The 27,622-nt window shown below is 51.0% G+C and overlaps 2 long non-coding RNA genes across 2 annotated transcripts; one reads left to right on the forward strand and one right to left on the reverse strand.

The window, feature by feature from the left end:
- Window positions 1–1,411: 1,411 nt before the first annotated feature.
- Window positions 1,412–27,400, reverse strand: LOC132435482 (uncharacterized). The gene is made up of 5 exons (XR_009521553.1): window positions 27,372–27,400; window positions 15,016–15,082; window positions 8,855–9,043; window positions 7,270–7,474; window positions 1,412–1,529 (listed from the first exon to the last, which is right to left on the reverse strand). It is a non-coding gene; the product is annotated as an uncharacterized lncRNA (long non-coding RNA).
- LOC132435481 (uncharacterized) lies at window positions 21,677–23,835 on the forward strand. Its single transcript, XR_009521552.1, has 3 exons — window positions 21,677–21,911; window positions 23,231–23,309; window positions 23,609–23,835. It is a non-coding gene; the product is annotated as an uncharacterized lncRNA (long non-coding RNA).
- Window positions 27,401–27,622: the final 222 nt, after the last annotated feature.

The following is a 27,622-nucleotide window of genomic DNA, read 5'->3' on the forward strand; positions in this document are numbered from 1 at the left end:
AGATGTACTAATCAATTTAGATGGGGGCAATCCTTTCACCACGGATCCTACATCAAATCATTATGTTGTGTACTTTAGATATCTTACAGTTTTATCAGTTATACCTTAATAAAGCTGAAAAAAGGTGGGGGGCCCGGGGAGAAAAGGAACAATGAAGAAGCCAGTGGACCCACATCTCTAAAGTAACTGAAAGTAAAAACTTTCGACCCGGAATTCTGCACTCGGCAAAACTATTCTTCAAAAATGAAGGTAAAATAAAGATATTTCCAGATAAAGAAAAACTAAAAAATGTCACCATTAGCAGATCTTCAGTACAGAAAATGCTAAAGTTCTCAGGCTGAAGGAAAGTAATGTAAGAAGGAAATTTGGATTATTAGAAACAAATGGAGACCATGGTAAATACTAATAACCAGATAAATACAAAAACAAATGTGTAATTCCCACTTCGCCCCACCCAAACCTGCTTCTCCTTGTAGGTTCCTCATCTTGGTGATGAAAACACCATCTTCACATTTCCCCAGGCAAACATCTTGGCTTAGATCCTTCTCTCACTGTCCAGCAAGTAGTCTTGGCTCTACTTTCAAATCAATATATATTCAAAATCTGACCATTTTCTCTACGTCCATTTGCCTTCCTGGTCCAAGCCACTAGTATCTCTTGCTTGGATTACTGCAATAACCTGCTAACCAATCTCCCTATTTCTACCCTTGCTACCATGCAGTCAATGGCATAGAACACAGCAGACAAACGCTTCCTTTTAAAGCCTATGTCAGTTCTTCCACTCTTCTGCTCAACAGGCTCCAACGGCTTCCCATCTCAGCAGGGAACAAAAAGAGTCCTTGTCACAGTCTACAAAGGCCCCGTGTGATGTGGTCCCTGCTACTTCTCTGTTCTTCCTCCCTCCCTCTCTTACTCATTCTGATCTGGCCACGTTGGCTGTTCCTTCCTTGCTTCTCCTCAAACCCACCAGCATGTTCCTGCCTCAGGGGCTCTGCTCTTGCCCCCAAATCCTTCTCTGATATTTATGACTCACTCCTTCAATTTTCTCCCTGAATAATGCCTTATCAGTGAAATCTTTCCTAACCATCCTCCTTCATCTTTAGTTTTAGTCATAACACTTCTTGCCTTCATATTCAGTTAAATGTTTGTTGAATAAATGAACGACACAAATACCTATAACACAAGGCTGAAAGCTCAGATAAAGGGCTATGAAAGTTCAGAGGAAGGAAACTGTTATTTCTTGAGTATCCTTCATATTCTAGCACTGTTGTTTATACCATTTAATCTTCATTACTGTCCTGTTAAGTAACTCATTGCCACTAATTTACAGAGAGATGTTGAGGCTCAGAGAGGTTGTTTGCCAAGGTCACGTGCATAGTAAGTGACGGCAGCAGAATTCAATCTAGGTCTTTATAATTTCATTTATACATTCATTGCAACACACAGCTCCCAAAACCCCATCTGGCTCAGATGAGGGACAGAGAGGAAGCATCTGGAAAGACTTTCTGGAGGAGGTGGCATCCTGAATCCTGTGAGATAAGAGAAAAAATATTTATATCTATTTCCCAGTTCCTGGCACAGAGTCTTAAAACCCTTATAATTCCCTAAGTGATGAGAGCCCTAGGAGCATCTTTTGTTCTCATATTGGTCTTTGACCCAGTTTTTGACACAGAATTCCTAAATCCTTTGCAATTTCCTGAGTGATAGCAGTGTCTTTTGATGTAATGAAGTGGCCCTTGGTGGGTTCTTGGATGGGGGCTGGTCACTGGAAAGACCAAGCCACGATTAGAAACTTGGAAATTTTCAGCCCCACCTCGTATTCTCCAGAGAGAGGAGAGGGAAAATGGAGTTAATGATCGATCATTATGTGATGAAGCCTCCATAAAAATCCCAAAAGTATGGGGCTCAGAGAGCTTCCAGGTTGGTGGACACGTGGGGAGAACAGCGTGCACGGAGAGGGCAGGAAGTTCCTCACCACCCCCCAACCCCACACACCCTGCCCATGCATCTCTTCCATCTGGCTGTCCCTAATTACATCCTTTTATAATAAACCGGTAAACAGTAAATAAAGTGTTCCTGAGGTCTGTGAGCCATTGCAGCAAATTAGTCAAACCTCCGATTTACAGCCAATCAGTCAGCAGCACAGGTGGCAACTTGGACTTGCAACTGGCATTTGAAGTGTGCAGGGGCCACTCTTGTGGGACTAAGCCCTTAACCTGTGGCATCGGACGCTGTCTCCAGGTAGACAGTGTCAGAATTGGATTAAATTCCAAATTAAATTGTAAGACACCCAGCTGGTGTCACAGAATCCCTTGGTGTCAGGAGGTGGGGACGAACCCCACACATCTGGCATCAGAAGGGCTGTGAGTGTGATAGAAGTGCGAGAGCAAAGGAGACACACAGGAGAAGTGGGTTTTCCTAACACAGTTCCCAAGGGAAAAGATATAGGCAGGAGGTGAGCATCGCTCACGATATCAAGGGGTTGGGATGGAAGATGAAACTGCTAAATGGAGAGGCACATCCTAAGACACATGTAAGAGGAGGCGTGATACCAAGAGCAACCTTTGCTACTTCACGATTCTGCCTGAACTTTCCAGCAATTAGAGTTGTCCCCAGATGGAGCCAACGACCTAGGGAAGCAATAAGGATGATATTGTTTATGATTCCTTATCTGTACTGAGTGCTTCAGAATTTACACGCACTTTCACATCCATGACCTCACTGATCCTGTGACAGTTCTGTGACATAGGAAAGGGCAAGTATTCTTTCCCCGTTTTATACCTGAGGAAGATGAGGCTCAGCGATTAGGCTCAAGTCCTTTCACTTGAGGTTCAAAGCTCGTTTGAGGTAGTGAGAGCTCCGTTCTTGAGCCGTAGGGTTCCATGGGTGGGAGCCGTAGGGTTCCGTGTTGGATTGTCATAGTGGGGGGTAGTGTGAACAATGGTGAAAGAACATGATGGGCTCTGTGGACTTTATGATCCTGGTTCAGTCTTTTTTTTAAGGTTTCTTATGGTAGTAAAATATATCTAACATAAAATTTACTCTTTTAATCATTTTTAAGTGTACAGTTCAGTGGCATTAAGTACAATTCACGAAGTTGTGCAACCAGCGCCACCATCCGTCTCTGGAACTTTCTCGTCATCCCAAACTGAAGCTCTGATCCCACCACTAACTCCCCTTCCCTCCACCCAGCCCCTGGCAACCACCATGCTACTTTCCGTCTCTATGAACTTAGCTATTCCAGATACATAATATAAGTGAAATGACACAATATTTGTCCTTTGGTGTCTGGCTTATTTCACTTGGCAAAACGTTTTCAAGGTTCATTTGTACTGTAGCATTTATCAGAATTTCATTCCTTTAGAAGGCTGAATAATATTTCATTGTATGGTATATACATACATTTTCTGTATCCATTCCCAGGTGTTGTGGTTCAATCTTGCTAACAAAAGGAGCAGCCTCTTTCTCCAGAAATAGTTCCCCCTTTACGCTGCCAGCTCCAAGGGCAGAATATACCAGCACCCTTTCTCCTTACCCCAGGGAGGCTCTCCCCATGCAAATGGGGTCATTTGCCCAAAGAACTACCTACTTGGGGGATCAGATCCCATTGTGAACACAATGGAAGTTTCTAGTCTTCTAGAAGACAGTATCGTGTGAGGGCAAGGCACCAGAACTTCTTTCCCTGAAGAACATGAATGGCAAAATGCTCCAGGTCTCCCCCTCCCCCAAACCAAGAAATGTAGCTCGGCTGCCTGAGTTGCCTGGGAAGAGGGAGAGAGAAAGAGAGGTGGCCAATGGGGGACAGCCACCACTTCTACCTCGTTCCCTCACAGTCTCCCAAGATGCCCCTGTCCCTCTCAGTCATTACCAACTAGAGGCCGGCCAGAGTTGGGTGGTGTGGCCACCTGTTGGGGACCGGGGGTGGTGCAGCCTTGGGGCCCGGAGAGGCCCCATGCTTTCCAGCTGGACCTGCTGCAAGCACCAGGCAGCAACATCCCTGCTCCACCTCCACCACTGGGGAATGAGAGGCTGGCAGGCTGAGACTGCTGCAGGAAAAGCTAGATAGAAGCCCAGCTGAAAAACAAAAGCTGAAACAAAAGTAGCCCCTATATCCAGACAGAACTTTACTCAGCATTAAGAAGAAATGAGGGGCTTCCCTGGTGGCACAGTGGTTAAGAATCCGCCTGCCAGTGCAGGGGACACGGGTTCAAGCCCTGGTCCGGGAGGATCCCACATGCCGCAGAGCAACTACATCCGCGTGCCACAACTACTGAAGCCAGCGCCTAGAGCCCGTGCTCCGCAACAAGAGAAGCCACCGCAATGAGGAGCCCGTGCACCACGACGAAGTGTAGCCCCCTCCTCGCCGCAACTAGAGAAAGCCCGCGTGCAGCAACGAAGACCCAACGCAGGCAAAAATAAATAAATAAAATTAAAAAAAAAAAAAAGAAGAAATGAGCTATCAAGCCATGAAAAGACATGGAGGAAATCTAAATGCAAATTACTAAAGGAAAGAAGCCAATCTCAAAAGGCTCCCTACCGTACAATTCCAACCCTATGACATCCTGGAAAAGGCAAAACGATGGAGACAGTAAAAAGATCAGTGGTTGCCAGGGGTTTGGAGGGAGAGAGGAGTGGATAAGTAGAGCACAGGGTATTTCTAAGGCAGTGAAACTATTCTGTGTGATAGTATTATGATGGATACAGGTGTCAAAACCCACTGAGTGTACAACACTGAGAGTAAAGCCTAAGGTAATCCGTGGACTCTGGGTGATAACACGTCAGTGTAGGTTCACGGATTGTAACAGATGGACCACGCTGGTAGCGAACGTGGATGGTGGGGAGGCTGTGCATGTGTAGGGCAGGGGTACACGGGGGACCATGGGTAAATGGGAAGTCTCTGTACTTCCTGCTCAGCTTTGCTGTGAACCTCAAACTCCTCTAAAAAATAGTCTATTAAAAAAACAAAAGCAACCCTGGGTAATAGAGAGGGCCACCTCCCTCTTCAGGCCAGGAGTCACTCAGCGTTAGGCTCAGAGAGACTTGCTTGCCCCCAGGAGGGGGCAAGGCCCATTTTTCTCTTCTGATGCCATTTCTTCTTCCCAGGGGGCAGGGATGGAGAGGCACTCCTTTGCCTTTTAAGTGTAGGAAGGGGATTTCTGGAGTCCTTTAAGGCCTCTGCTTGATTCCTCAGCTCAAATCTGACACCTCACGAGGCCTCCCCTGACCTCCGTAACCCCTAGTCACTCCCCCTCCCTATCTGGAGGCCTAGTTTTCTGCCCAGCACTCTTCACCACCTGAAATTCACCTACTTGCTTTCATATGCCAAAACTAAGACAGAGCCTTGTCCCTGGTGTCCAGTGGGAGGCACAGAGTAGGAGCTCAATAAATGTTTGTTGATCAAATGAATAACTGTGTGACCAGCTGCATAACCGAGGGTGAGGCAGTTAAACCTTTCTGGACCCCAATTTCCTCATCTGTAAAATGGGCGATTAGACTTAATGACCGTGCTCTCTTCTTGCTACAATGCTCTGAGTGTTCCAGCAAGTATCAGAATGACCTTGTTTTCCCACCCAAGGGCTTCTGCCAGGCCATCAGGTGACTGCGAGGTACTTAGGATTCCTGAGAATCCCTAGCAGCCTGATCGATGCTGTCTGCCTTCTCAGGCTAGGCCTGCAGATGCAGGAGAAAGGCCAGAGTGTGAGCTGAGCAGATTGGGGTGTGGGGAGCCCCCCGCCTAGAATGTAAGCTTTAGGTTGGCGGGGGTTCATATTTGCTTGTGTAGCCCATGTCCCTAGAACAGGGCCTGGCACACAGTGAGCTCACCAGACAGTGACCATATGAGTAAAGCAGCAGCCCTCAGAACATGTTTCCAGTCTTGGGTGAGTGTTCTGTTCGGGTTGAGTGTGGTATGAAAACAGCGACAATACTCCCTCCCATTGGTGGAGCCCTTTGCAAAGCGTTTGCACGTGCACGATGCATTTGATTCTCATGACAGCCCCATGAGATAAGGACCATCAAGTATTATTATCCCCAGTTTACAGATGAGATAACTGAGGTTCCAAGAGTTTAGCTTGCCCGAGGCCACACAGCTGGTAAATGGCAGAGCCTGATCTCAAACCCAGGGTTTTTGTTTTTTTTGAATTTTATTTTATTTATTTTTTTTATACAGCAGGTTCTTATTAGTTATCCATTTTATACATATTAGTGTATATATGTCAATCCCAATCTCCTAAAAACTCAGGGTTTTTTGCTCCAGACCCAATGCTTGTGTGTTGCTGGTTGTGCAAAGCCCTGCAGGTGGTCTGGAGAAGGAAGCCTTATGTTAGAGCCAGGGCCCCGAGGATAGAAAAGGCGCAGAGACTGCTGCGACTGGGAGGATGAGTGAGGAGGGGATGGGGTGGGGGAGGGGGAGGACTGGGGGAGGATGAGTGAGGAGGGGATGGGGTGGGGGAGGGGAGGACTGGGGGAGGATGAGTGAGGAGGGGATGGGGTGGGGGAGGGGAAGACTGGGGGAGGATGAGTGAGGAGCAGGAGGACAGCAGGCAGAGCCAGATGCTCCCTCCACTCCAGCAGTGGCTGGGACCGCTGGGTGAGAGGCTGGAGAGACCACTGGCCTCACATAGGCGCTCTGCCCCTCAGGTCCAGACATGCCCAGCTGCAAACAGGTCCTTCATGGGGCACAGATGGCAAGGATGTGGGCAAACTGGTTTGAGGAATACAAAAACCAGCTTAAAGCTTTCTTCCCTTTCCCACACAAGGCACCAGACCTGGCCCATCATCCCTATGCCAAGGAACTCTCCAGAATGGCGTCTGGCCAGCCCCCAAATCCGCCTGACTTCACCGAAGTCACTTATATGTCTCTTCAAATCATACACACACACACAGAGCCACCCCAGAGCCCTCGCCCTGGAATTCTCCAAGCTGAGCCCGCTCGGGCCCTCCCCTCACCCCCACCTGTGGAAATCCTTTGCTCCCATCCTGGTTCCCTGCGCTGGGTCCCACCTGGTGCAGGGGTCACAGATGCCGGCCGCATTGCATCAGCCCACATCAGGGAGCCCCGGGGAGCCAGCAGTTATCACAAGTCCCTGAGGCCTTCCCCAGAAACCACGAGGCAGTGATGAGGAAATGGAGGGGGACGGGTGGGTCGGGGACGGTGGCGGCCCACCCACTGGCCTGTGTTTGTCAAGGAGGGCACGGAGCGAGCAGCAGAGTAGAGGTCATCGCGAACGCATGCGCAAGGAGGGACAGACGGGGAGACTGAGGACCCACCTGAAAACCAGCGGGAAGAGGCGCCGTGTCAAAATGTCGTCCTCTTGCTGGAGGGGTGCTTTTCTTTCCAGACGCCGCAGCAAGATCCAAAATGGCCGGAGGGGGACGTCTCGGTTAATCACTGGCCGATGTGTGGGTCTGCTCTATCGGCCCCAAGGCCCGCGCTCCTGCTGCGTGCCAGGCTCCAGAGCCAGAGTCCTCCTTCCTGCTTCACAAGGAGATTTAGATGCCGCTTCCCCGACGCCCGGCTGCAACAGGGCCCCCAGAGCTAGAGCAAACAGGCGATTACCGCCACCACGTGTAGCTGGTACTTGTTTATTGATCGCACGTTTCTTGATCACCTACTCTCCCATGCCGTGTGCTAACGGGGTTCTCATTTCCTTAATGGGAGCCTCCCAGAGATGGTTCTGGCGGCCACGACGGGGAGGGTGTGCTTCTGAACTGGGTGGGGTGATCAGACGCCCCGACTTGCCTGGGACAGTCCCATTTTATGTCTGTTGTCCTAGCCTCATTGTCCGCAGAGCCCCCTCTCACTCTCAGAGGCGTCCTGGTTTGGAAGATACATGATAGGTTTGTGGGGGGCCTGGCCCGGGGACTGGCTCAGGGGAGTTGTGTGTGATGTGCCTTGTTCCCAAGAGGGGCAACTGGACTGAGAGAGGCAGACACTAGAGGGCGCCAGTTAGCTGTACTTGGCCGGCCAAGTCCCCAGGCTGGGGCCCGGTTGGCTGCCAGGGGACAAGGCCTGTCTGAGGAGAGTCGCAGGCAGAGGCCGGCAGGTGGGGAACCAGTGCTCAGCAGAGCCCTAGCTGAGCCCTTTCCTGGCCTACACCCAGCCTGGCCCGCCTCCCCCCACCCCCCCACCCCCGCATCCAGCCAGCAGGGTGCCAGAGCAGTGCCTACAAGGGAAGACGGGTCCTGGCACTACCTCCCCTCCTCCATTTCAGCCTGGACAGGCCCCTGCCAGCCTCTCACCCCACCCCCGGGCCCTTGGGCGTGGCATGGCCCACCCTATGGCCCACCCTTGCTGGAGACCTCAGGCCCCTGGGCCTGCTCTCCCGATGGTTTGTGGCTGGGCCTCAGATGGCCGTTCTGGAATGATAGCCAGGCCGGGTCCAAGGAAGCCTCACAGCCCCGGAGGGGTGAAGGTGGGCGGGGAGGGCAGGAGGTAGGATGTAGAAGGGACCCCGGCCACGTGGACTCAGACGCAACACTGGGGTCTGGGCATCCTCTCCTGTGGAGAGCCCAAAAGGCTTGCTGCCCATGAAGAGCCCGCTGCCCGCCGTCCTGACCTGGCCACTGCCCTGTCCACCCCACAACTGGACACAGGATTGGCCTCCAGGGAGGCAAACTCTCTGTTCCCATCCGTTCCCCAGCCCCCAGCCCCCGTGACTCCTCTCCAGCAGGTGAGCCTGATGTCACCGGGCGCCAAGCAGGAGAGAGCAGGCCGCACAGAAGCTGGGTTGAGGCCTGTTAGAACCGCACGCGCCGGCATCCAGCAGGCTCGGCCCCGGGTTGCGGCTCTGATATCGGTAGCTGTGTGACGTTGGGCACGTTGTTTAACTTCACTAAGCCTCGGTTCACTCACCTAGAAAAGGTTATAAGAGCGTCTATTTCGCAAGGGTGGTGGGAGGAATAAACGTGGTAAGAACACAGAGCGCCTAGCTCAGTGCCTGGTACCCAAGCAGGCAGTGCCCACGGTGGAGGAGTCTCTGAGCGGCGCCGGCCGGGCCTTTCAGTCCCAGCCCAGCTTTCCTCCTGCAACAGGAGTCCTCGTCTGCAAGAGAACAAAGATGGACCATAAAACGTGTAATGGGGCACACGGTGCGTGTAGAGGAATTTCCTATTTGACAGTGACATCATGGCTGCCTTAGTGCCAACAGCCTCAACCTCTTAAAGAATCTTTCATTCATTCGTTCATTTGTTCGTTCATGCATGAGTCCCAGATTATAACTGTTGTCCTGACGTAATGAGTAATAGCCTCCTTTCACTCTTGAAGTGTCCCGGTTTGGATGATCAATGATATGCATCACCCTACCTAGTGTGCCAGGTTCTGTGCCTGGCGCTAGGGATTGAGAGAGAGATGCTATATAAAGACACTGGGCCTGTAAAGCCTTATATAGGGCTCACCAGCCAGTGAGGAGACAGACAAGGAGATGACTGGAGAAGTGTGAGAAGCGTGGGGCTAGAGATGTGTGGCCAGCTGGTGCCCCTCTGCCCCATAAAACCCTCCCAAGAAGTACCCTTTGATTTATCTCTCCTTGGGTTCGTTTACTTTCACTTATTTACAAACCAACTTTTTGAGGTCAGTTCATGCCATACATTTTCCACCAGATACATGAAGTAGCAGGTCCTCTTATTCATTATAATATTATTTTTCTCCAGCCTCAGAAGCTGCCTTCTATTCAGATATTTGTGGTCTTCTGTTTTAAGAGTCACAAATATCCCATCTTCTCCTTCATGGTCCCATAAACATCGGTTTTCCAGAAGCAGGTACTAATTTAGTTTTTCATTCTCATGGAAAAGTATACAACTGGAAGATGGCAGTGATCTCGAGGCACACTCTGAAAGCCTAGTCCTCATAACTTAGGCCAGAAACACCTCCAAGACATTTAATGAAGTTGAGGGGAGTCTTGGGGAAAAGGAGGGAAGATGAGAGAAAAGGAGCGAGGGTGTACCCTGGGGTTGGCTGGGGGTCAGGGCTGGAGCGGTCACCTCTGGGCTCCTGCCTACTCATCTGAGTTGGGTTGGGGAAGGACAACTGCCCTCCCCAAGGGACCACAGGCAGCCAGGCATGAGTGTATGCGTGAGGGTGGTGCCCCCTCGCCACCCACACCAGAATCAGTGTTGAATGTGGAGGCTTTCAGGGTCCCAAACCTGCCAGGTTCCCACACACCGTGCCCATTCTCCTTGGCCCAGGTCTCATCAAACACCTTCCTCCTTCCCCCACCCACGCCTTTCAGGTTCCTACTCGGTTAACTCAAGGACACCAGGGTCCCACATTTGCTGCAGGGTCTCTGTGTGTGTCCAACGCGAGGTGCACCACAGGACTCATATCTGTCCCACCTTCTCACCTGGGGATGGATCTCAGGATTCTATCTCACCATTATCCAAGAGTGTAACTGGGTGAAAATCATGGCTGTACCCGGCCAGCCGCAGGGGGAGCATCACCTTATTTAGATGTGCTGCCCCCAGGGGAGGAAGGAAAGGAAGGAGGAAGAGGGAGATGAAAAGCAAATAGGACCAAAAGGAGAAGAAAGAAGAAGGCATGGGTGATTCTGAGAATCAGGGGCAACTAGTGATGTCATCACAAGGACTGTTTCACCTGGGTCAGTGGGAGGGGGCATGGTGACTCATTTATGAGACTTGCCCCCATATCCCGGAGAAGCCATTCATTTAGCAAGTCATCAAGTCTTTCAGCACATGTTTATTGAGCTGTTACCGTGTTTCAAGCACTGGACTAGGCACAGGGGAGGGAGAGAGAACTGACAAGACACAGGGAGCTTGTGGCCTAGAAGGGAAAGACAGTTCCACTGCAGAGCGTAGGTGTGCCGGGGGCAGAGGGAGATGGGGCAGGAGGCCAGGGGGCTCGGTGCCATTCAGAGGGAGTGGCAGGGAAGACTGCCCCCCAGGAGGGAAGGAGAGGGTGGGGAGGAGACTCTGTGATACGTGCTGTGGGAGGAGTAGGCAGACGCCCGATGGAGGCGGGGGAGGGGAGTTTCAGGCAGAGGAAGGAGCATCGTGCTAGAAGGCACGGAGGTTTCAGGGTGGAGGGAGATTTGGGGAACTGTAAGAGGATCCTGAGAGGGTGCAGGAGAAGGTGGCAAGAAATGAGGTTGAAGAGCTAAGGAGAGCCGATCCTGAAGGAGCTGAGATGCTCTTTCCAGGCAGTGAGGCCCCCCGAAGGTATAAACCCAGGAGAGCATGGTCAGATCCCCTCCTGGGAGAGGAGACCCTTCGTCTAATGTGGGCAAGTGACTCTGACAGCTGGGTGACCAGCTCGCTCAGAGAGAGACTGGCCCCAGTATGGAGCTCTTACGGGAGTCTGGCCCGCACTGGAGGTCTCATCACACATCGCCCCATGCCACCGTCCAGTGATCCTCGGAGGTAGATCGATTTCCCCAGTGGACGGATACAAAGGCTGAGGTGATGTAGGCATTGGAGCTTGCCCACATCACACAGCCAATAAATGGCAGAGCCAAGATCAGAAGCCAGGTTGTCTAAGCTCTTAACTGCTTCCAAACTCTACCATCCCTAGGCCTCCCTAGGACCTCCTGCTTGAACTCACTTTCCATGATTTTTCACAGCTCTTCCTCAGCCACGGCCAGTTTCATGGCATTCTCTTGAAAAAACAGCCAGGCTTCACCACGATGTGTGGCCCACCCTGGCTCGACCTTCTCACCCATGCCCCATCTTGTCCCATCATAGGACCTGGAGCCCTGGTTCCCTGAGTCAGGGGCTGAGGGGTCCTAGCTGTGTGGACCCCATACTCTCTCCCTGTCCCAAACCTCTACATCTCTGGGGAAGCTACCAGGACTCCCTCCTGGGGGAGCTGGAGCCAGGTCATCCTGTAGGCCACGGCCCACCAAGATGACTAGGGCTCCCAGGAGGGACCCTCACCCCAGAATTGCCTTTTTCAAATAGGAGACTTGGGTGAGAACCACGAGGACAGGCCCCGGCGTGACCAATAGCAACATCAGACCTCGCCCAAGCCCATGGTGGTTCCTGTTCTGCACAGAAGGAAGGAAAGACCTTTTCCACCTGGCCTAGGGTCCCAACACTGTCCATCTTTCCTGGCTGGCGATAAATTCCCAAACATGTTTTTGCTTTTCCCTCTAAAATGTAATCTTGGGTCTATTTCAAGGGAAACGCTACTCTGTCTGCTTCTGATTCATACTCACTGAGCTCATCAAAACCAGAATTATTTGGTAATCCCTGCTGGGCTTACTGGATGCCCTCTGGGATCTGTAAAAATCTCTGTTCCTCAGAAACAGGAAGTTTCAACAGAAGGACAGATGCCGGTTGCAAAAGTCAAAATTTGAATCCTCTCTGCCTACCGGAGAGACATTTGCCTTCTTTCTGCCCGTCCACAAACATGGATTCTGTGCCTACTGTGTGCGGAACGCAGAGATGATCTTTAAAAGGGGCTCTGAATTAATTCCTTAGAGCTGCCATAACAAAGTATTACAGATGGGGTGGCTTAAACAGAAATTTATTTTCTCACAATTCTGGAGGCAGGAAGGCCAAGATCAAGGGGTCTTCAGGCTAGTTTCTTCTGAACCCTCTCGCCTTGGCTTGCAGACAGCCGCTTTCTCCCTGTGTCTTCACATGGTCTGCCCTCTGTGTGTGTCTGTGTCCCGATCTCCTCTTCTTAGAAGGACACCGGTCACATTGGATTAGAGCCCACCCGTATGACCTCATTTTAACTTAATTACCTATTTAAAGACCCTGTCTCCAAATTCAATCATGTTAGGGATTCAACATATGAATTTGGGGGGACACAATTCCGCTGATAAGAGGCTCTGATCTCAAGAAGTCATTATCCTGTGACAACGGCTTTTTCTTTGATCTCGATCTGAGGTTAGGCCCTGAGATGAGGTGGTTTAGAATATATTTCCTGAGCTGTTGTAGCCTTTCTAAGGCAGGATGACTCGATAGACTAGGCACTGAGCTGTCAGATCCGGATTCAAATTTTGCCTCTTTCGCTTACTAGTTGGGTGATGTAGCCCAAGTTACATAAGCTCTGAACCCTCAGTTTCTCACCCGTATAATGAGGATCATACTGCCTGCCTCACAGGGAGTTTTTGTGAAGATCCAAAAAGATAATACGTGTAAAACATAGCACAATGTCCGGGAACATAGTAGGTGCTCACCAAGGGGGAGTTCCCTTTCCAGGTGTATTTCCTGCAGGGTTTCCGCTTCCAGGGAATTAAGGATGTATTCCATCCGTTCTCTGGGGAGGAGCGTGCCGGGAAACATAAGAAACTCAGGTACAGGGTTAAGATGTCAGCTTCCTCAGCCAATCCACAGCCCAAATGCCTGACCACCGTTTGGGCCGGAAGAACCCTTCCTTGGTCACCTCTTATAGTCTGGGCTGATTGGCTCACCAACTCTCCATCCTACATGTGGTCTCCTGGCTTTTCCACCTGTTACTACCTCAGAAAATATTCTACCCTGAAGGCAGCCAAGCCCCAGAGCAGGAAGAGGCAAAAAGAATCTGAACTTGAACTTCACCGGGAGCACCCACTGCCGGGACCTCTGGGAGAATGTGATGTAGGCAAGGGTGGGGATGGCTGTCGGGTCCGGGCTGAGCCCAGCTGTGGAGAGCTGGTCTGGCAGAGAAAACAAGTCCAGAGGCTGGCAAAGACCAGACCTCACAGTCCAGAGACGTAGGTGCTGGACTAGTCTAGGGACCTGGGTTCTAATGCCAGCTCTGATAGTTCCCAGTGGTGGGCAATTCACATGACCTCTCTGAGCTTCAGTTCCCCTCAGAGAGACAAATGGGATAATGTGTTAGAAAAAATCGAGTTCATATTTTATCAACAAGTCTAAAAGGTACCCTATTGGCATCTCTGGGCTACCACACTTCCCCAGCTGCCTAGGGATGAAGGGAGAAGTCCTTGTTGCTTTGGTTTCCAGTTTCCTTAAACTGCCAGCATTCTACACACACACACACACACACACACACACACACACACACACACCCCACTTTGCAGCAGATTAAGGATGCATTACTTCTCAAAAAGAGGAGCATTTCCAGCTCTGGAATATGAGAGATGAGGGCTCATTCTGGGCCACATTGCCTCTTCAACATCATCCCCACCCCCACCCCTGCACAAGTGTGAGTCCTCTCCCCTTCCCCCTCCCTCCCTGAATTACTCATACTCCTGGAAGCATGACTGATGACTTCGGGATGAGTAAGAGGCCCATGAGCGTCAACTGCTGGGAGGGTGAATGAGTTCAATACTCCCTCGAGCAGGGCCACTTAGACATGCGCCAGGAGTCCTGCTGGGGGAAGGGGCCACAGGACCCTGGACAGGAGCTAGCCTTCACTCAGCAATGAGCTAGAAGGCCTTTTACCCCTTCTCCCTTCTGCCAACCCCTGGGTGCCCATGGCCTTCTCAGCAGGAGGTGACGGCCCACACCCCTTTCTGGGCAGTGGGTGCAGAGCCTCTCAGTGAGCTCCAGGACACTGCATTTCTCTGACCCAAGCACCCCTGGCCTCACCCCAGCACAGCCAGGCCCGGGGCAACCCTGAACTTGGCAGCCTAGCCTTGGTTGCTTTGAAAGGGCCCTAATCCAGGGCTCAACCTGCAGGGTGCGTATGTGGAGCGGGTGTGTGTGTTTATACGCTCCTGTCCACCCTAATCCACAGTGCCAGTTGAGCAAATAGTTTTGGTCTGTTTTCCATTTTCCACGTGTCCCATTTCTGAACATTTGGTGGAAACGAGATCCCAGCAAAGGGAGGTATTAATTCAATGTGTTTTGAAGTGTTTATTTTACATGCTTGGATAAGCAAAACAACATGCAAACTAGATTGTCCTGCACTTAATACACAGAGCTGAAGCATCAGTTTCTCCATACCTACAGTGGGTGTAGTCAGGACACAGACGGCATGGAAAATAACACCAGGGCTGGGAAGCATGAGGCAGCCCTACCTCAACGTTCTCTGCAACCAGGAAAAGATAGTGCCCTCACTCTGAGTCTCAGCTCCCCAGACAGTCCCTCCGTGTAGGAAACGGGGCTCACCTCCAAGCTTCGCTCCATGAGGATCTTGAGGTGTCAGCTGGGACCCAGCATGATGTCCTTTGAATTGCTAAAGACAAGAGGGATGCATTAAGCGGAAGGACTTTATGAAGGTGTTTCGGGACAGAGGGACTAGATCGCAGAAGAACATGTTAGGAGGATCAATTGTTTGATGGCATTTTGAGATCCAAAACGCAGGGGCTGAAACATTAGTGAGGCAGGAAAACGGCCTGGCCGGGGAGCCCCCTGATTCCTCCCCACCAGCACTTCTCCCAGCGGAAAGGAGGGCTCCTCTCCCCCATCTTCACTGTTTACTATCATTAGCCTCAGTCATTTAGATGTAGTTTGTTAGAAGTTCCATATAAAGCAGAATAAATCGTAAGCAATAAACTCAGGTGTTTTAGGATCTTTCTTTCCTTCCCTATAACTCAGCTGAAACCCCTTGCTACCAGAGTAGCAGGACATTAATCACAGTCAATTCATGATCCTTTCCCCCTTTTCTTAGGGTCAGGGCAGATCTTCTGGGAGGTTTACAGGGAACCAAAGCACCGGGGTACATTTCCATCCCTCTGTCGGGATGGCTGCTGTGCTGATCCACAGCCTATTCAGGACACAGCTCTTCCCCAGGGCCACAGTGAGGGTCCAGGATTCATTCTGCTGCCCTGGACCGTCAGAGACAGGGGAGGTTCTGCAAGGGTTCCCCTGCCTCCCTGAGATCCTAACCCCGACATAGGGGTGCATGGTTGCTCTAATTCCTTCCACCCGTCCTAGGGTGGGTTATCTTGTCTTAGAAGTGTTGTTGACTAGAAGCTGAGGGGCGGGCTACTCTTTATCACGTTGTGTTCCCCAAATGTTACATCTCTATTCCTCTGAGGACTTGGGCTTTCAAAACCAAAGCAGGAAATCTCCCTTTTGTGTCTGCCCTGCATCTTGCTCTTGAGCCTGTGCTTACTTCCCCTCGGCAATCAGCACAGAACTGCCCGAGTGGTGAAAAGGGCAGAGAATAAATACTGGAGGGAATTGTTGGTATTTCAAAACTGTGCTACCCCATGGAGGATTCTCACTACCTAGTTTAGGACTTGCTATAAAGCTCTAGTAATCAGGACGGTGGGTATTGACATAAGAATAGACAATGGAATCGAGGGAACAGAGTCTAGAAGTATTGAGTTCGCCAAAAAGTTCATTCGGATTTTTTTTTTTTTTTTTTTTTTTGCGGTACGCAGGCCTCTCACCGCTGCGCTGCGGCCTCTCCCATCACGGAGCACAGGCTCCGGACGCACAGGCCCAGCGGCCACGGCTCACGGGCCCAGCCGCTCCGCGGCATGCGGGATCCTCCCGGACCGGGGCACGAACCCGTATCCCCTGCATCGGCAGGTAGACTCTAAACCACTGCGCAACCAGGGAAGCCCTCATTCGGATTTTTGTAACATCTTATGGAAAAGCCCGAACGAACTTTTGGCCAACCCAATGTATCCACACACATGTGGTCAACTGATTATTAGCAAATCAGCAAAGACACCAAGGTAATTCAATGGGGAAGGAAAGTCTTTCATTTTACACGGTGCTAGAACAACCGGATATTCATATATTAAAAAAAAATGAGCATTAACCCTTACCTCACATCATACTCAAAAATTATTTTGAGATGGATTATAGACCTAAACAGATAAGCTAAAGCTATAAAGCTTCTGAAAGAAAACAGAGGAGAAAATTTTCATGATCTTGCAGAAGGCAGTTTTCTTAAACAGGTCACAAAAAGCACAAAACATTGTTTGAAAGAAAGATTTATAAATCGGGCCTCATCAAGATTTTTTAAAAATCAAGAGACATTGTTACAAAAATTGGCAAGCCAGTCTACAAAGAAATATTCACCAAACATATATCTGACAAAGTTCTGGTATCCAGCATATATAGAGAATATCAACAGAGCAATAATAAAAAGGACTCCCCCAAATAAAGAGATAGGTAAATAAATAAAAGAGAGCAAAAGACTTGACCAGACATGTCACAAAAGAAGATTGGCCAATAAACAAATAAAGATTGCTCAACATCATTGCGTTAATCAGGAGACGCAAATAAAACCTCTGTGTGGCCACATTTTACACCTACTGGAAGAGCTCAACTGAAAAAGACCAGCAATTCCAAATGCTGGCGAGGACGGGGAGCAGCTGGGACTCAGACATTGTTAGCGGGGGTGTAAAATGGTCTGACCATTTTGGAAAACTGACAGTTTCTTATAAATTTAAACATACACCTGCCCTATGATTCACCAGTTCCATTCCCAAGCATTTACCAGAAAGAAATGAAAACATTATAGTCACCAAAACACGTGTCCAAAAATGTTCACAGCAGGGCTTCCCTGGTGGCGCAGTGGTTGAGAGTCCGCCTGCCAATGCAGGGGACGCGGGTTCGTGCCCCAGTCCGGGAAGATCCCACAGGCCGCGGAGCGGCTGGGCCCGTGAGCCATGGCCGCTGGGCCTGCGCGTCCGGAGCCTGTGCTCCGCAACGGGAGAGGCCACAACAGTGAGAGGCCCGCGTACCGCCAAAAAAAAAAAAAAAAAAAAATGTTCACAGCAGTTTTACTCGTAACAACAAGAACTGGAAACAAGCAAACATCCATCCATACGTGGATAAATGAACAAATTGTGGTATTTTTGTACACTGGAATACTACTCAGCAATAGAAATGAACAAGCTACAGGCATGCCTTGTTTTACTGTGCTTCACTTTATTGTGCTTTGAAGATATTTTGTTTTTTACAAATTAAAGGTTTATGGCAACCCTGTGTTGTCAGATGATAGGTAGCATTTTTTTAGCAATAAAGTATTCTTTAATTAAGGTATGTACATTTTTTTAGACATAATGCTATTGCACACCTAATAAACTACAGTATAGTATAAACATAACTTTTATACGCACTGAGAAACCAAAAAAATTATGTGACTCGCTTTACTGCAATATTCGCTTTATTGCAGTGGTCTGCAACTGAAACTGCAAGATCTCTGAGGTGTGCCTGTATCGATAGATGCTATATGGATGAATCTCAACAATATTATGTTAAAAGAACTTAGCCAGCACAAGAGAGTACATATAGTATGACGACATTTATATGAAGTTCTACAACAAGCAAAACTAATCTATAATGATAGGAATTAGAACATTGGTTGCTTCAGAGAAGGAGGTGGGGATTGACAGAAAAGTTCTGGGGATCTAATGTACAACATGGTGATTATGATTATAGTTAATAAAACTTTTTTAAAAAAAAAGAAAAAGGAAAGGAGAATAAGGCCAGTTTGTGAGGTGATGGAAAGATGCTGTATCTTGTTTGGAGACGTGGTTACACATACATGCATCTGTCAGAACTCATCGGGCTTTACACTTAAGATCTATGCATCTCACTATATGCAGAGTAGACCTCAATAAAAAACAAAGAAAACAGTTTCCAGAGGCTCGGGAGATGGAGAACTGCGGAGCTGGGTTTAATGGGTCTAGAGTTTCAGTTTTGCAAGATGAAAAACTCTGGAGATTGGTTGCATAACAATGTGAATATACTTAACACTACTGAACTGTACACCTAAAACGGTTAAGACGGTAAATTTTATGTAATGTGTATTTTACCACAATTTAAAAAAGCAAACAAAATATGCTACCACGTACAACCTAACAAACCTTACTCGTGAGGAGTCAAACACAAACAAGTTAATTTCATAATATTTATGTAGTCCTTGAACTCAAAGAAGCAAGGTAAATCGGTGGGCATGGAAGGTGGTACGGGCGGCCGTGGACAAGTAAGTGGGCACCGCCGTAGGGCTGAGGAACACGGTGGACCCTTTAAACATCCTAGGTCTCTGCCCGCTTCGGCTCCCCAGAGGACAGAGAGGGATGGAGCTGGAAGATTCGGGAGACCTCTTCCATGAACCCATTTTCTGAGAACTTGGTGCAGCCAGTCCCCTGGAGGTTTGTACGGACAAGAAGGACAAGGTCCTGCCTCAGTTGTGTGCGGCAGGGCCAAAGGAAGGAGGTAGGTGAGGGGAGCGTGTTGAGTCCCTGCACCAGAGGCCTCAGCGCACTAGCCTAAGCTCCACCCCTAACACACAATGTGGCCCTGGCCAAGTCCGTCATCTGTCACCCCCGTCGGGAGGCTAACTCAGGGCTTCCTACGCAGAGCTCCTCAGCACCCGCTGGGACTTCCCTTGGGCTCAGCTGGTCCCAGAACCAGACAGGGGCAGGCTGGGGGCCCAGGGGGCCGAGGAGCGTCGACCCCCTCCTCCCACATGTGGCTGACATCTAGGCCTGCTGCGTGGCTGTCGGGTGATGCGGACGGCGGGTTGGGGGTGGCGACAGTCGGGCCAAGTGGGAGGAAGGCAAGCAGAAAGGGCATCGTTGAGAAGCAGCGAATCATGAATCATGCTGTTCATTAACTCGGGCTAATTAAGAGACCAGCATGATGGCCATAGTGCTGGTAATTTCTTAATGCCCGGTTGTCACAGTCCCTGTGGATTAGCCCCTCTACCTCCTCATCGTCCCAGAAGTGCCCTGGGGGATGTCAATGCTTTGGGGGCACCTCTAGACTCTCTTGGCCTTTGCAGTACCTGCTGCCTTGAGAGAAGGGGAAAAAGAGCTGGCAGGCACTTATTAGGCACCTCCTACGGGTCAGGTCTGTGTTACAAACGTTCATAAGGGGTATATATCGTTTGGTCCTCCTAACACCCTGAGAGGTGGGACCCATCATTCCCATTTTGTCGATGGGAACATGGAGGCTCAGAAGGAGGAGTGGACTTGCCCAACATCTCCTGCTAAATTAGACATAGTTCCTGCCCCCTTACCTCACTCCATCACAGTGTAGAACTGTCTTATTTGTAAGACTGAAGATACTTCTAGATGTTCTACTCTGACCCCCCCCCCCCATGGCAGTCATATGCTCTAACAATTAACCTCCAGGTCTTTCCAACGACCCTCTTCCCTTGCTTGCTGATGATGGAAACTCCCTCCACTGAGACAGATTTTAAGGGCTTGACTGAGAATGCTCCCCAGAAGAGGGAAGGTGAGATCTTAATTTTTCTGAAATAAATTGGAAAAATGGAGGGACGGATAGCAGTTATGGTGTGCTGCAGAGGTGGATGGAAGAATGAGCTTGCCTTGTCCCAGAGCCTGAAGGAGCTGTTGTGTCTGGAGTACAGGGACTGGGGGGATGGGGGTGGGCAGAGACGAGGTTTGCATTCTCTTTTATCCCCCCGGTGTTTCTAGCAGAGGCAATGGTGTTCCCCCTGCAGCCCTGTGAAGACTGGATGAGGGGTGTCAGGTGGGCAGTTCGACAGGGTCTGGGGCTCAGCAGAGAGATCCGGGGTAGAGTGAGACCTGGAGCTGTGCCAACCAGAGACGGCTAATCTCCGGGTATCCCCAGAGCCTGCCGCGGTGCACGGCGAGGCTGCTCGATGATGGAGATGGCCGACTGGCTGAATTGCAGCAGATGCCCTCGCTGTGGCCCCAGTGCTTACGATACTGGAAAGAGATTCTAGAGGAACAGCCTGCCCCACCCCACTGGAAGTCTGGTGTCCCCAAGTTCTCCCTATGTTGCTAGACCCAGTAGCATCCACCCAGCTTCCGGAACACGTTGCTACCATTGCAGTGTTCTCCTCAGGCCCACCTGCCCTTGCCTTCCCCACAGCTCTCCCACTGAGCCCTCTGATTCCTCAGTCCCATTTCTAAGCTGGAAGCCTCCCAGCTGACAGCGGGACCCGGGATGCAAGACTCCCGGTGCGCGCACACACACATACACACACTTACACACTCACACGTACTTCAGCACCCTTCTCGACAGGCCCCATGTGTCCATCAGCCTAACTCCTGCTACCGGGCAGGAGGCCTGCTTCTGGAAGACAGAGAAGACACACAGAAGCACACGGCATCTTGAGTCCACTTGGTCGTTACTTGGAGGCCTGATTTGGTCCCGAACTCCATGAGCTGCTGAAGATCTTAGGTGACAGCCCTATCATGAAAACCAGCCAGGCCCAGGAATCCACCCTCCTGCCAGCATTTTTCAGCCCAGGAAGGGATAACAGGCAGTTACGTTTGCCTGCAGAGAGCAGAGAGTAGGAAGCCCATCCTGACCGAGGTGTGGAGGACGGCCGCGGTGTGAGGCCCACCTGCCCACAATCACCCAGTGATTGCAGAAATCTTTTCCTTTTAAAATCATGGGGAAGGGCGAGCTGAGGGAGACAAGAACCTAGGTATGCGTTTGGCGTTCTACCCTGTTTGTAATTGGGAGCAATTTTACAAACTTGCATCATCTTTCCCAATACAATAGATTTAGGGGTTCAAAAGTGCTGTCATGATGTCTTTTAAATATTTAGAAACCTTCTCCACCCCTACTACCAAAGCTGAGTATTTGTTTTTTAAAAATAAACCCTTGGCAAGGATGCCACGTGGTGTCCGCAGCACAGGTAACTGTTGTGCAAGCCGGCCCGCCCGAGGGCCGAGGGTGGGGACCTGCCCACAGCTGTCACCCTGTTCCTAACAACTCCTCGGGGCACACCCTGCTCATTAGGCCCCGGCCGCGCCTGGCCGCCCAGACTCTTAGTGGAACCAGAATGCCAGGAGCGGGCGGCTCCTTGAACCCTGAACAATCGGCTGTGAGGAGTTAATCCAGACCAAGGGCCGGGGTGCCCAGAAAGCTGGGTGCTGGGAGCTCCCTCTCCCACGCCTAGGACGGGCCTGGGCAGCCTGCACACTGGCCCAGCTCCCGGGTCTCCAGGTGGCCAGGAAGCAGCAGAGGCCCCAGAGGGAGCCCAGCAGAGCTCTAGGCAGTTCAGGTGGACTTGTGATTAAAGACTGCCTCTCTCAGGGGAGGGCTGAGCCACGCCGACATTACCTCACTCCGGCTCAGTGACCCCCAGGCAGGTAAGGGATGGGACTTGTTTCTGCATTACAGCTGGGGAGCCCCAGCAGAGCGGATGGGCAGGCAGAGAGGGGAGGCCACCGTCAAAGCCCGGCACCTGCCCCGTCTCTGGCACCAGCTGGGCGAACGCCCATGCCGGCAGCGCTGCTGCCCCCTGGAATGGATGCTACCGTCTTGGGGTGGGGATGTGCCTCCACTGAAACAAGCTGCCTGCCCCCCACCCAGATAATCCAGGCCTGTCTCCCCTTCCCCCCGCCCACCCCCCCCACGCCCGCATTTGCGGCCTGTGGCATGAGGAAGGATGGGGCTGCCCAGCCTGGCCCCGCCTGGGAAGTACGTCCCACTGGTGCATCTGCCAATTCAGGATAAACCGGATTGGGTTTAGGCAGGTGGCAACACGCTGCAATTTGTGGAGGCTCCTGGCCTCTTGCTCCTGTGACACCAGGAGGGTGAGGGTGGCAGCCATCTCTGTCCATTCATGGGGCTCAGGCCTGCCAGACGACAGGCCGGAGTCACAGGCCGCAGACTGGAAGCACAGAATCTGCAGAGACCCAAGGAAGCTGCCGGGAAAGAGCCCTGGCTTGGGACACAGGAGTCCCCAACACAGCAAATCTAGCCCCCCACTAGTGGGCTGGGACAGCCCTCCCCTCCAGGGGCCCATCTGTCCAATGATGGGTTGGATTAGATGAGATCCCCTTACTCCATACTCCTCCACTGTCATCAGGCTGGGCCCCAACTCCCAAATCCTCCATTGCTTCTCTCAATAAACCCATTCTACTGGGGAATTAGAATTAGCCTCTGTCTAAATTGAAGGCCATGCATGTGCAGCTCTGGGCGGGCAGCCCTGGGGTCTCCTGAGAAGAGAGGAGAACCAACCGAAAGACAGGGGGCCCTACCTTGTACCTCCCACCTGGCCCCCATCCCAAACCCTGACCTTGTGAGGCTTATCCGCTCTCTCCAGGTCTCCAAAGCGGGGCTGAGGCACCTGGGCCAGAACCCACTCCTGGAGACACAGGCACAGAAGCCCTGCAGGTATCATGCAGGATGGGGGGCTGTGAGCCCCGCAGTGGGGAGCCCCCCAGGGTGCCAAGGACCAGCCACAGGGCTTGAGTAGGAGTCCAAAGCCCCCTTTAAACCAACTCTGCTTCAACACTCACCCCCTAGGAAGGCCCAGAACGAAGAAAGTCCAAGCCCCACACCCCCTTTGCTAATCACTAGAACCGGTTACTCATTTGCAGAGCATGTTTTGGTCGACAAAGCTTTTTCCCATATGTGATGTCATTTGATCCTCACAACAACACGATATTTCCCCATTTTACAGAGGAGGAAACTAAAGCTCGGAAACTCAAGCTTCAGAAGTGGTGAAACCACAACAGGGAGCCGGGAGGTCAAATTCCAAGGTCAGTGCTCTCTGTGGGGCGCTGTGTCCCTATCTCCAGGCCCTAGGGACCCAGAAACATGCCTCCGGGACTCAGACAGTGGGCTGAGGCCTTCCCAGCCAGCAAGGCTATGTGTCTGCAGTCCAAAGGGCCTAGAGACCCACCCACACTGTTGCTCTGCGCCCACATGCAGGTTCATAGAGAAGGTTGGTAAAGCAAAGCCATTCTGCAGTGGGCCTGAAACTCAGGGTAGACCTTCCCTGGGGACTGACAGGGCTGGATCTCTTTCCTCCTGCTGAAACCCATAACTCTTCTCTTAGAGGAAGAGACCCATTTGCCGCCTTCAAATCTCTGAAGAGCCGTGAGGAACAGGGAATGGCCATCTCCTGTGGGGATGACGGGTGGAAGAGGCAGCAAGCAGATGGGTTACAGTGCAAGGAGGGACCGATGGAAGGAAGAACCCTTCAGGCTGGGTAATCGTTCTGCCCTGGGAATGTTGTATAGGAAATTCAACTCCTGTAATGCTGAGTGGGAAGAGTGGGGCTACGTGATAGTTACACCTTTTCACACCAAGAACCTATGATGAAATGGGAACTCTCTTGGCTTCTATGGCCCTTGAATTCCCCTCTATGAGTACCATACTGGATCAAGATAAAGTTGTTGCTGAGTGTCTCTACCTCCTGCTGTTACAGACTGGGATGGAGTGGAGAGAAGAGGTCAAGAAGCAGGGATGGTGGGCTGTGTGGTGGCCCCTGGACCACAGCCAGCTGAGAGTCTGATGTGGGAAGGGTCTGCTGGAGCTCCATGCTCTGAGGGCCGAGTGCCCTGAGGCCATCTTTATCTGCTGTCCCCGAGAGGTAACTGGGGCATTCCCATTGATTTGGGCGGCCAGCCAAAGACCTGCCTGGGCCTCATGGGCAGCTGTCTCCTTTGCCACAGTGACCAGAATGAGTTGCCAGGTCAAGGCAAGCCCGGCCTCGGCCATGGGTGTTGGTCAGCCACCCGTGTCCAAGCAGCAGCTGGCCAATCACTGGCCATCCCTCCTCTGCAGCTGGCCTGGATTGTCCATATCGAAGAGGAGCTCTCTTAGGACATCTGAGTAACTGAAATCTGGAATCTGGAGCTACAGGTGGAGTGATTGGACTCTAGCATCCCAACACTGTCTGCGGAACACCTCAAGCTACAAAATTGTCTGCCGCAGGTCCTTGAGGGTTAAGAGAAACCAGACCGTCCCCCTTGTCCAGAAAGCCTCCCAGGAGTGTGCTCAGTTGGTGAACAGAGGGTGGCACCATCCCTCCCCCACCACACCTCCTGGCCACCCACCTCCTGCTTGGTTCTTGGTTTTCCCCTGGAGGCATTTCCTGCCATCCTGGGGAGGTGTGGGTACAGCAGCCTTCAGGCTCAGCCCAGCCTGGCCCATGTTCTTCTAGGAGTCCTGGGAGCTACTCCCACTCATTCATTCGTTACTCAATGCTTCCTGAGCACCCGTGCACCTGCAAACCTAAAACAGCAGATAACTCCCTCATAGAAAAATGGGCAAAGGATATGAACAGGTGACTCCCAGACCTGGCCTTGCTACTTATTTGCTGTGTAAATTTGGGGAAGTAACTTAACCACTCTGTGCCTGTTTTCTTATCTGTAAAATTGTGATAATAATGCTTCTAATTCACTGGGTTACTGTGGAAACTGAATGAGATAATCCACATGTTATGAGTAGAATTGTGTCCCCCACCAAATTCACGTGTTGGAGCCCTAACCTCCTGGTACCTCAGAATTTATTTGGAGACAGGGACTATAACGGGTGATGACGTTAAAATGAGGCCATTAGGGCGTATAAGGGGTGATGACGTTAAAATGAGGCCATTGGCCCTAATCCAATATGACTGGTGTCCTTGTAAGAAGAGGAAAAGACAAAGAAATGGGCACACAGAGAAAAGACCATGTGAAGAGGTAGCAAAAGGGTGGCCAAGGAAAGAGGCTGAAGGAGAAATGAACCCTGTGGGCAGCCTGATCTTGGCTGTCTGGCCTCCAGAATGCTGGGAAAATACATGTCTGTGGTATTTTGTTATGGCAGTCCCAGCATACTAATATACCACCCAAAGCACTAGAACAGCATCTGGCACATGGTATATACTCAATAAATACTAATTACTGCCATAAATATTATTGTTTAGCTCAGCTGTATACCCACTATATTCGTTTCCTACTGCTGCTGTAGAAAATTACCCCCAAACGAACTGGCTTAGGATAACACATATTTATTTTCTTAGTGTTCTGTAGGTCAGAAATCCCACTGGACTAAAATCAAGATGTCTGCATGGCTGTATTCCTTCTGGAGGCTCTAGGGAAGAACCCATTTCCTTGTCTTTTCCAGTTTCTAAAGGCCACCTCATTTCTTGGCTGGGGCCCCTTCCTTCATCTTTAAAGCCAACAGGGTAAGATGTTCCAATCGATCTTTCTCTGACCCTCCTGCCTCCCTCTTATAAAGACCCTACGATTACATGGCGCCCACCCAGATGATTCAGGATCACCTTCTCATCTCAAGATCCCTAACTTAATCACACCTGCAAAGTCCCTTTTGCCATGGAAGGTCACGTGTTCACAGATTTGGGGGATTAGGACATGTGCATCTTTGGGAGAAGGGCCATTATTCTGCCTACCACACACATAATCTATGATTAAGTAAAAAAAGCGAGCCACAGAACAACACCTATAGGTTAATCTCACTTATGGAAAAAGACACTAAATCAATTTATAGAGAGAGAAAGAAACTCACACAACTATTAACCATGGGGAGGGCGTCGGGGCTTTTTGTGTATTGTTCTAACTTTTTTCTTTTACAGTATGCACATATTCACAGATTACTTGTGTAATTTGATTTTTTTTTAAGTAATCCAAAGGAAAGAAGAAGAGGTGAGTACCCATCCTTGGGGAGCTCAGTCTAGGGACGTCAAACAAATCAACAGCCTCAAGTCCTCTCGCTTCATGGTCTGAGAAGCGGCAGCTGGCGTGGAGGCTCCCGCCTGCCTGGGTGACACTACCTGAGGTGACACTTCTGCTGGGCTCTGAAGGATAAGAAAAAGTTTCCCAGATAGAGAGGAGGCAGAAGAGTGTTGCCAATGGCAGCGGGCCTAAAGGGGCCGCCCTTTGCCGGGCGGTGTAGGAGCCATGGAGCAGAGGCCAGAGGCAGGACTGGGCTGCTTGGCTGTGGGCAGGCCCTGTGCTGAGTGGTGGTGTAGGCATTTCCTCATTAGATGTCAGTGAACTGAGGCTGTGTGTTTTGATGAGACGAGAGAAGGTCTGACTGGATGAGAAAGGGCATGAAAGCAGGTGGCAGGGCCTTGGTGCAGCTGGTGCAGACAGGGAGAGCTGGGGAAGGGGGCAGGTAGGGCAGAGCCAGAGGCAGTGCCTTCCCTCAGTCCCCACCCACCTCACACGGCCCCATCTGCAAGCTTAGCCCCAAGGCAAGTAGCAGGCGCAGGACAAGGTCTCCGGCAGCCTCTCCTAGGGTTGCGGTAGCTTCTAGGCCTGACCTGGGACCTGCTGCCTGGGGGCTGACTGCCAGGTCTGCATGGTGTGTGCAAGGCAGCTGGCCACAGACCCGGCCAGGTCTGGCAGCGAGGTGACGGCACCTCTATAACAAAATACCACCGATTGGGTGGCTTATAAACATCAGGAATGGACTTCCCTGGTGGCGCAGTGGTTAAGAATCCGCCTGCCAATGCAGGGGACACAGGTTCGAGCCCTGGTCCGGGAAGATCCCACATGCCGCAGAGCAACTAAGCCCGTGCACCACAACTACTGAGCCTGCGCTCTAGAGCCCACGAGCCACAACTACTGAGCCCACGTGCCGCAACTACTAAAGCCTGCGCGCCTAGAGCCCGTGCTCTGCAACAAGAGAAGCCACCGCAATGAGAAGCCCACGCACCTCAACGAAGAGCAGCCCCCGCTCGCTGCAAGTAGAGAAAGCCCGCTCACAGCAATGAAAATCAAACGTGGCCAAAAAATAAATAATTAAATGAACAAAATTATAAATAAATAAATAAATAAATAAACAAACAAACATCAGGAATTATTTCTCACAGTTCTGCAGGCCGGAAGTCCAGGATCAGGGTACCAGCATGGTCAGGTGAGGGCCCTCCCAGGGTCTCAGGCAGCTGACTTCTTGCTGTGTCTTCACCTGGTGGAAAGGAAGCAAGGGGTGTCTCTGGGGCTGGTTTGACAAGGGTGCTCATTCCACTCATGACCTAATCACCTCCCAAAGGCCCCACTTCCTAATACCATCACCTTGGGGGTTAGGCTTCAACATTTGAATTTTGGGGGGACACATTCAG

This window comes from Delphinus delphis, chromosome 12, assembly GCF_949987515.2.
Source record: "Delphinus delphis chromosome 12, mDelDel1.2, whole genome shotgun sequence".
Lineage (NCBI taxonomy): Eukaryota > Metazoa > Chordata > Mammalia > Artiodactyla > Delphinidae > Delphinus > Delphinus delphis.